The 9,468-nt window shown below is 39.0% G+C and overlaps 1 pseudogene; it reads right to left on the bottom strand.

Moving 5' to 3' along the window:
- Nucleotides 1-6,010: 6,010 nt before the first annotated feature.
- On the bottom strand, nt 6,011-6,622 carry LOC117707302 (large ribosomal subunit protein eL29 pseudogene; annotated as a pseudogene).
- Between the last annotated feature and the right edge of the window lie 2,846 nt (nt 6,623-9,468).

The raw sequence follows: 9,468 nt of genomic DNA, 5'->3' as shown, positions 1-9,468 counted from the left end.
GAAAGACTGTCCAAAAAATAGAGGCATAGACAGACAGCAGAATCACTCCCCTGGAATTTGTCCTCAGTACAGGAAGGATAATCGTTGGGCCAGGCCTCAAGAAATAGGCCCAGATTAAGAACTCTCACACTTGAGTTAAGACAAAGCTCAGAATGGGCTTAGCAAAAGCTTGTGTGACATTCCTTTTGTCATGGTCACTCTGACTAGCCCCTAGAAAGGTGTTTTCCAGAATTAGTTTATTACATTGCTTCTTCCTTAGGGAAGAAAGGTGAGCCTCAGACCCAAAGACATTCACAACAAACAATTTATGGGCCAGAAGTTATATAATGATCACGCTGGAGAAATAAAATTTATGCCTGATTTCTTATATAGCATAGCTGTGCCTGCTAATAAAAGAATTGCTCAAAACAAAGAATTAATCCAAAACAAAGTTCAAACTTAAGATTTATGAAACTTGTGGGATATTGCAGCCTGATTTGCCTACTCCAGCTGCCATTCTAAAAAAAATGCATATAGAATTATTATAAATTTAGAACAGTGTTTTTATACCGTTTCTTTACATCCTGGTGAAGGTGAGGGGTTTGCACTCAGTAAGTATGCTTATAATTTTTGAGAGCCCATGAAGTGAAATCATTAGATATTATGTACAAAATTTGCTGTTGTTTTAATACAAAAAGTTAAGAGTTTGAATCTTTCAGTGTATATTGTTCATTGCATGGTATTTTATTAGTTGATCTCTCTGAAGGAATTTTAATGCAAGCCTTTGTGCTCATACAACGAACTTTAAATTTTTGGGAGTGCTTGTTGCTCCAGAAAATATTCAAAGGCAGAAAATATTTACAGACAGCTCACCTAATGAGAAGACTATATATATAATTGGATCACATGTTCATTTTCATAAGTTTCCCCTGCTTCAGCAGAAATAATTGAATTATGTGCTGTAGCCACTGTTTGAAATGTTGAAAAATCAAGCTTTTAATTTGTATACTCATAGCCAGTATATTATAGCTCATGGTTTATAATTGCTTAAAGTTGTTCCTTTTTAAGATATTGCTAATTCTCAAATTTTACAAATACAGCTTAATTTAAGAAACATGTACTTTTTCTTATCTTTATAAGACATTTAAGAGCTCATGTTGGGTTGCCTGGACCCCACGGCAATGCCACAGCAGATTTGTATACCAGGCAGATTATAAACCTCACAGTAACAATTGGCCAAACAATCTTATTCTTTATATCATCAAAATAGTAATACCTTGAGACAATAATTTGATATTTCTAGAGAGTGTGCAAGTCAAATTGCAAAAACTTGTTCTCTGTGTCCTCAATTTTTTCATAATGGTGTTAATCCTTGAGGACTTATACATAATCAATTATAGCAAGTGGATGTTACTCATTTCTGATTTTGGAAAATTAAAACATGTACATGTGAATTGACACCTTTTCAGGCTTTCTAGTTGCAACTGTTTTAAGAGGAGAAGCAACTAAAAATGTAATTAGTTACTGCCTACATTATCTTTCTATGCTTGGTGTCCCATATCAGATTAAGAGAGAATATGGAACTGGCTATTGCAGTCAGACATTTGAGATGTTTTGTTGACAATTTAATATTACCCATATTACTGGGATTCTTTATAATCTTCAAGGATAAGATATTGTGAAACAGGTATCGTGGAACTTTAAAATAATATCTTCATAACTCTCTGAGTGTGGAAGGAGCAGCTACTGTTGCTTCTGCCCTGGTTTTGCAAGAAACTCAAAAAAAAAAAACAAAAAACTGGCTTTTAAAAAACCAAAGATTGGGAGTTATACCCCCAGAAGGGGTCTCCTAGAAATATTCTCCATCATGCCTTGCTGTTCTCAATTTTCTAAATCTGGATGCTCATGGCAAATCTGCTGCTGATCACCTCTGGCACCCTGAGACTAATAAAAATTATGCCACAGTTATAGTTATATGGAAGGACCTTTTTACCTTTAAATGGAACGGCCTAGATTCAGTTCTCACATGGGGCCGAGGATCGATATGTCTGTTTGATACCAAAGAAGGCATGGCTAGATGGCTACTAGAAAGATTGGAGGAACAAACAGATACCTCCACAAAGCCAGAGCCAACTGTAGATAAAATGGATAACAATTGAAATCCAGGGAAGAGAAATCTCCCTGAGAATTCCCTTCTTTTTCCTTTCCAGATAAAAATGAGCCACCCATGGTATCCACTGTTGGAAGTTCTGACCCTGATGCAGGCCTCGGGACTTGTACTACTCAGAACCTTGACGGGCCATTGACAAGGACATCGAACAGCTAGAGATTGGCATCAGAGAAAAATCTCTCATCTGCTTTTCCTTCAGCAAGGGGGGCTCTATGCCACCCCCCAAGGAGGAATGCTGTTTTTATACTGACTGACTAAACTGGGGTAGAGATAGTGTGATCAAGATCAGAAAGAGATTAGAATGTCAGAAGAAACAGTGAGAACAAGAAAAACTAGTTTTCTGCCTCTCCTTGGCTTACTACCCTTCTCCCTTCCATCCTGGGCCCTGTGATCAGTCCCTTTCGCCTTTCCGCTTTCCACCCATGGGCCTTTAACAGACTCACTGGCTTTATAAAACAACAAATTGACTTCTTGGCATCTAAAAGTACATTATCATAGACTTGATTCGGCTGATAGAGGCTTGGCTGAGCCTTGCAATGACATATCTCCTTTAGGAGCTGCATAGAACTCAGATCTATGCACGTTGGTTCGGCATGGCACGGACACAACGTGGGTACCTGCAAGGGGTGCGTGATGAGGTACCACAGGGGGAGGACCCAAATTATCCGCTTCTGAGTCCCCTGAAAAGCAAACCTGATTGCATAGAGGTTGGTGTTGATTTCTTGTGTCTCAAAGGAGCCGACTAGGACCCTCGACATCCTACATGGCCCATGAGACAAATAACCCTCTCCTCCCCCAAAAGACATCATTACAAATGATACTGGGAGGATCAGGTCAATGCTTTCCCCCTCTGGTCAATGCCCATTTATCTGCCAATGAGATTTCTTAATGTCCGCATTCGCCTGCCAGCCTCCTTTAAAATTGTTAAAAGGGAGCAAATGCCGGGAGCCAAGCCCAGGAAATTACCTGCTGTTTTAGAAAGTCTAGTCAGTACAAGGTTAAGAAAGGACATTCACAGGTCTCAGGTCCCAGGAACCTAAAGAACGTCTGGCATTTCCTTGGAACTGGCTATGACAGTGGGATGGTCTAGGGCAATAAGGTTATGACAGTGGGATGGTCTAGGGCAATAAGGATTCCATAGTAGGATGGCCCTAAGCAATGACCCTCGCCCAAACTTCCCGGGGCACAAAGCAAGTTTCAACAGATTAAAGAAAAAAAAGAAGAAACTGAAATAAGTGCTGCATCCTAAATGACAACCATGGATTAAAGCTGAGTATCAGCAACAACACAAACAACAGCAAACAGCAAACTCATGGAAACTGAACAACTCACTACAGAGTAAAAAAATGGGCCAAGACAGAAACTAGGAAGAAAATTTTAAAACATTTTAGAATTGAATGACAATGAAGACGCAATATAACCAAACCTATGGTACAAAATGAAAGTGGTTTGAAAGGGTCAGTTCATTAGCACAAAGTGCCTACATAAAAACATTGGAGAGATTTCATGTTAATAACTTAAGGGCACACCAGGAAGGAAGCTATAGGATAACAATGAAAAATAACACAGAAAAGGAATACATGACAAAAAGTTATCATATTGAGTACTGAAACCAAGAAAATAAACCTTCCCTTCATCCCTCCATCTCTCTCTCTCTCTCTCTCTCTCTCTCTCTCTCTCTCTCTCTCACACACACACACACACACACACACACACACTAATATGAAGAATCAATGAAACATTTGGTTCTTTGAAAAAAATCAATGAGATTGACAAAACCTTAGCAAAATTAACTAAAAGGTAAAGAGAGAAGATCCAGATTAGATAAAAGGGCAACATCACAACAGATACTGAGGGATTCCAGGGAATTATAAAGACATACTCTGAAACGCTTACTCCACCAAACTGGAAAACAAAACAAAACACAACCAAAAAATAAATAAATAAATTTCTCCATATATAAGGCCTATCAAAGTTAAATAAATATCATATAAGAATTTTAAACAGACCCACTAATCCTAGTGAATTAAAAGGAGCTCAGGAACAGATGGATTCAGCACTGAATTCTCCCTGACTTTCCAAGAAGAATTAATGCCAATATTCATCAAAACATTCCACAAAATAGAAACTGAAGAACCACTAGCTGATTCTTTTAAGATGGCCACAGTTACCTTGATACCAAGTCATACAAGGACCAAACAAAGAAACAAAGTTACAGATCAGTCTTCATTCAAAAATCTCAATAAAATACTTGCAAACCAAATCCAAGAACATATCCAAAACTTGTCTACCAGCAAGTATGCTCCATCTGAGAGATGCAGGGATATTTCAACAAACATGAAACGGTAAGTGTAATCTACCACCAGAAACAGATAGAAAGATAAAAACTCACACTGTCATTTCATTAGATCATAAAAGACCTTTGATAAAATCCAACACCCCTTTATGATAAAATTCTAGAGCGACTAAGGATACACAGGGCATACCTAAACATTATAAAAGATATACATAGCAAAGTCATACTCAAATATCAACCTACACAGAGAGAAACCCAAAGTAGTTTCACTAAAGTCCACCAAATATATCCACCATCTCTATGTTTGAAGTTTTAGCTAGAGAAGTTAGACAGCTAAAGGTGATCAAGGTGATACAAATAGGAAAGGAGGAAGTCATGGTATCTTTATTTGCAGATGATATTATCCTATACATAAAGGATCCTAAAAAGGGGAATTTCTACAGCTGATAAACACTTTCAGCAAAATAGCATGATACAAAATTCACATTCAATAATCAGTAGCCTTTACATATACAGATGGCAAACAGATGGAAAAGAAATCCAGACATAAATCCATACACGTATAGATACCTGACTTTCTGACAAAGAAGCCAGAAATATACACTGAAAAAAAAAGACTTTAGCATATGGCACTGATCAAACTGGATGGCTGCAAGCAGAACACAAATGGATCTGTGACTATCATTCTGTACAAAACAGCCCCAAATGGATCAAGGATTTCAACATGAGGCCGAATCTTACAGAAAAGAAAGTGAGCAATAGTCTTGAACTTATTGTCACAGAAAAAGGCTAACTGAAGAGGACACTGATAGCCCAGGTACTAAGACCAACAGTTAGTAAATGGGACCTCATGAAACTGAAAAGCTTCTGTATAGCAAAGGACACTCATTCACACAAAGCAGCAGAATGCAGACAGACAAGGGGTTACTATCTAAAATATATAAAGAACTACAAAAAAAAAAAAAAAACCCAAACCAACAAACAAAAAACTAGATGTCAAGACAAGAACTGATTCAATTAAAACAGAGCAACAAAACCCAACAGAGAGTTCTCGAAGGATGAAGCACAGTGGCTGACAAACACTTAAAGAAAATGGTCAATGCCTTTAGTCATCAGGAAAATGTACATCAGAACTACTTTGAGATTTCATCTTAAACCTGTCAGAATGGCCAGGATCAATAAAACCAATGACAGCTCCCACTGCTGAGGATGTAGGGGAAGGGAAGATACACTTGCCTAAAGGTAGTGGGAATACAAACTGTGCAAACACGATAGAAGTCAGTGTGACCGATTCCCAGAAAACTGGAAATGTATTGTCATGGTGTGACTATGCTTGGCCCAGAGAGTGGCACTATTTGAAGGTGTGGCCTTGTTGGAGTAGGGGTGTCACTGTAGATGTGGGCTTTAAGACCATAGTCCTAGCTGTCTGGAAACCAGTGTCTGTTAGTAGCCTTCAGATGATGATGTAGAACTCTCAGCTCCTCCTGCACCAAACCTGCCTGGATGTTGCCATGCTCCAGTCTTTTTTTTTTTTTTTTTTTTTTTTTTTAACAGATCTTGCCTCGAGTTTATTTGTAAAAACAGCCTAGGACACTGGTCATCTGCAAATAGTGTGTGGGTAGGTGTGTCATGGCAGTCCATCTGTCTTCACACTGGCAGGAGCCTTTTCTATGGGGCCTTCACAGGGGCCTGGGCACCTTTAGGAGCCTGGGCTGGAGCTTTGGCCTGGGCCTTAGCTGGAGCTTTGGCCTCTGCCTTGGTTTGAACCTTGGGCTTTGGTTGGCAGAGCCTACGACCCTTGGCCATGTAGCTTCGAATCCGCTTCCCAAGCTTGGGGTGAGCGATGAAAGCCAGGCGGCTGAGTTTGCAGCTGGGGCCCTTTGGCATCTTGGGCTTGGTGACCTGAGGCTTCACCAGGGCCTTGATGGCCTCTGCTCGTGCACTCACTGCCTTTGCATTGTTGGCCTGCATCTTCTTCAGGCCTTTCTTGTTGTGCTTCTTGGCAAAGCGCATGTTCCTCAGGAATTTGGGGTCAACCCCCTTAAGAGATTCGTATCTTTGTGACCGGGGTTTCTTGATGCCATTTCTGTGCCATTTGCGGGACTGGTTGTGTGTGGTGTGGTTCTTGGACTTGGCCATGTCTGCACGGTAAGCTGTGGCTTCCGCAGCGCCTGGGACCGGAAGAGGCCATGCTCCAGTCTTGATGATAATGAACTGAACCTCTGAACCTGTGTAAGCCAGCCCCAATTAAATGTTTTTCTGAGTTGCCTTGGTCATGGTGTCTGTTCACAGCAGTAAAACCCAAACTAAGAAACACATTAACTTCAATATCCAGCTTTGACACCCTTGGGCGTATACACAAAGGATTCTACAGCCTACTTCAGAGATTCTTGCTTAGCCATCTTCGTTGTTTCTCTATTGATGACAGCCAGAAATTGGAAACAGCTTAGATGCACATCTATTGATGATTGGATAATGAAAATGTGGTGTATTTACAGAATGGAATATTATTTAGCTGTTAAGAAAAATGAAAGAACATTCACAAGTAAATGGATGAAGCTTAAAAAAAATCATCCTGAGTTAGGTAACTAGACCCCAAAAGACAAATATTAGACATTTTAATTTTCATGTTAAAGGTAGCTTTATGACGTCAGTATGTATAACCTGAATAGCCATAGCAGTTAGGTACTAATAAGTAGCTCATGGTGATGAGAAGATCTCCAAAGGAGAGAAGGACTATAAAGTAGGGTGGGTAAGAAGGTCAGAAAGATCTGGGGGGCATTGAGGGAGGAAAAAGTGTGATCAAAATATATTGTACTCAAATGTTTTCATTAAAAATATTTACAACAACATTTTTATAGTAACCATGATTTTTAAAAAAGACTTAAATCCTCCCCCCACAAAAGATTTACATGGCAAGATTTACATGGCATTTGCTATTTGTGATCAATTTTGTCTCTAGTTCCTCTCTCAGCATCACAGAACTAAAATTCCCAAGCCTTTAATCATGTGTTGGATTTTTAGTGACTCACTCCCTCTCTGAGTCTATCCAGGAGCCCATGGAGAGTCATAGAAGTCTTTTTTTTTAAATCACTTTACATCATCTTTGTCAGTCAGAAAATCCCAAGAACTTTAGGAACTTTCTGACAAGACAGAAACAAAGACTTTATTTGGCCATGGTACATAAGACAGACACAGCCAGGGGCTGGAGAGATGATTTAGAGGTTGAGGGCACTGACTGCTTTTCCATAGGTACTGAGTTCAATTCCCAGCAACCATGTGGTGGCTCACAACCATCTATAATGAGATCTGGCATATATATGCAGACAGAACACTGCATACATAATAGATAGATAGATAGATAGATAGATAGATAGATAGATAGATAGATCTTAAGAATAAAAAGACAGAAACAGGTAACATTTGTTGACAGTTTGTATCTACCACCACACTGTGCACTTTATGTGCATGGTCTCTTAAACCATCACTAAGTCCCTATAAAACAGATATTAATATTTCCAGCTTACAAATGAGGAAATGGACACATAGTAAAATGAAAATTTATCTGTTTTGTCGTTAGTTAATTGTGGTTCTATTTTTTTAAAAAAAAGTTCCTTCCAACACCTGGCTGAGCTGCTCAAGAGCTGCAGTTCACAGCTTCATGCTTTTCTGCCAATTCTGGGGAACATGGCAACTAATGATGCTGTTCTGAAGCAGCTGGAGCAGAAGGGTGCAGAGGCAGATCAGATCACTGAATATCTCAAGCTGCAGGTTGCTTTTCTCAAGGAGAACACAATTTTGCAGGCAACTCTGAGAGAAGAAAAGAAACTTCAAGTTAAAAAGGCTAAACTGGAAAAAGAAATAGAAGAACTAAAGCAAGAGCTACTTCAGGCAGAAATTCATAATGGAGTGAAGCAAATACCAGTTCCATCACGTACTTCACTACAGACTAATTCTCCTGTTTCTGAAAGTGTGATAGTCTCCATCAGTAACAACAACCTCCTCTATGGTATAAAAGAACAGACTAAAGGAGGAGGGGGAGAAGAAAAGAAAGTAAAAGAGAAAAATGAAAAGAAAGGAGAGAAAAAAGGGAAGCAAGAGTAGTCGGCAGCAGCAAGTGCTGACTCTAGCCTATATGTCGTCAACCATTAATTCTCACTGGCACGGCATTATTATGAACAGATATATAGTTTGCCATACCCATTTACATAATTTAAGTACCTACAAAGTTTATTTATTTAAATTTATTTTAAATAAATTTAAATTTATTTTAAATCATTAAAATTTATTTTTAAAATATTTATCTCTTTATACTCTACTAAGGATAAAATCTCAGGTTTTGTTCAATAAATGAATCTGAAAAGCATTTTGCTGATTTCTCTCAAGACATGCTTTGTGATGGTCCAGATGTTGAATGAGTATCAGTGACAGCATCCTTGATATCACCACAGTTACAAACTGTGGGGAATGACAGAGCATGGTGGAGCATATAATTATTAGGTATAATTGTAGGCTATTTCAAGTACTACAAGGAAAAGTAGTTCTGGGCATAATGTGAACAAGCAGAAGGTGCTTCAAGCAAAGTGGTGAGGAAAAGCTTACAGAGATAATATTTGACTAGGATTCTGAAGGAGATGGGGATACACACAATGCTGAGAGCAGGGGGAAGTATTCCAGGTCTAAATATTTACAGAAGTAAGTTCCTGAGAAATTAGACTCCTCCATGATGGTTACCAAATGAGTGAAGAAGAATGTGTCAGCATGCTGGATTAGGGAGGTATGGCAGACCACACAGCCCACAGTAAAAGCTGAGTGAACTATGATAAACCTTTGACCAGATGAAGAATGTGACCTAATGAAATGTACATATCTTCCTTTGGATTTAAGATTAATTACTGTAAGATGAAAAGATAAGGCAGGCAGGCCAAAGAGGCTACTGTGATTGTCTAAATGGGAACAAAATGATCCTAGCCAAAGTAGTGGTGGGCGGTGGTGAATAAGGCAGGATGCTGGTTAGATTTGA

This window comes from Arvicanthis niloticus, chromosome 4, assembly GCF_011762505.2.
Source record: "Arvicanthis niloticus isolate mArvNil1 chromosome 4, mArvNil1.pat.X, whole genome shotgun sequence".
Taxonomy (NCBI): Eukaryota; Metazoa; Chordata; class Mammalia; order Rodentia; family Muridae; genus Arvicanthis; species Arvicanthis niloticus.
Note: the sequence above shows the minus strand (reverse complement) of the source record. Positions and strands in the feature narration are given on the sequence as shown.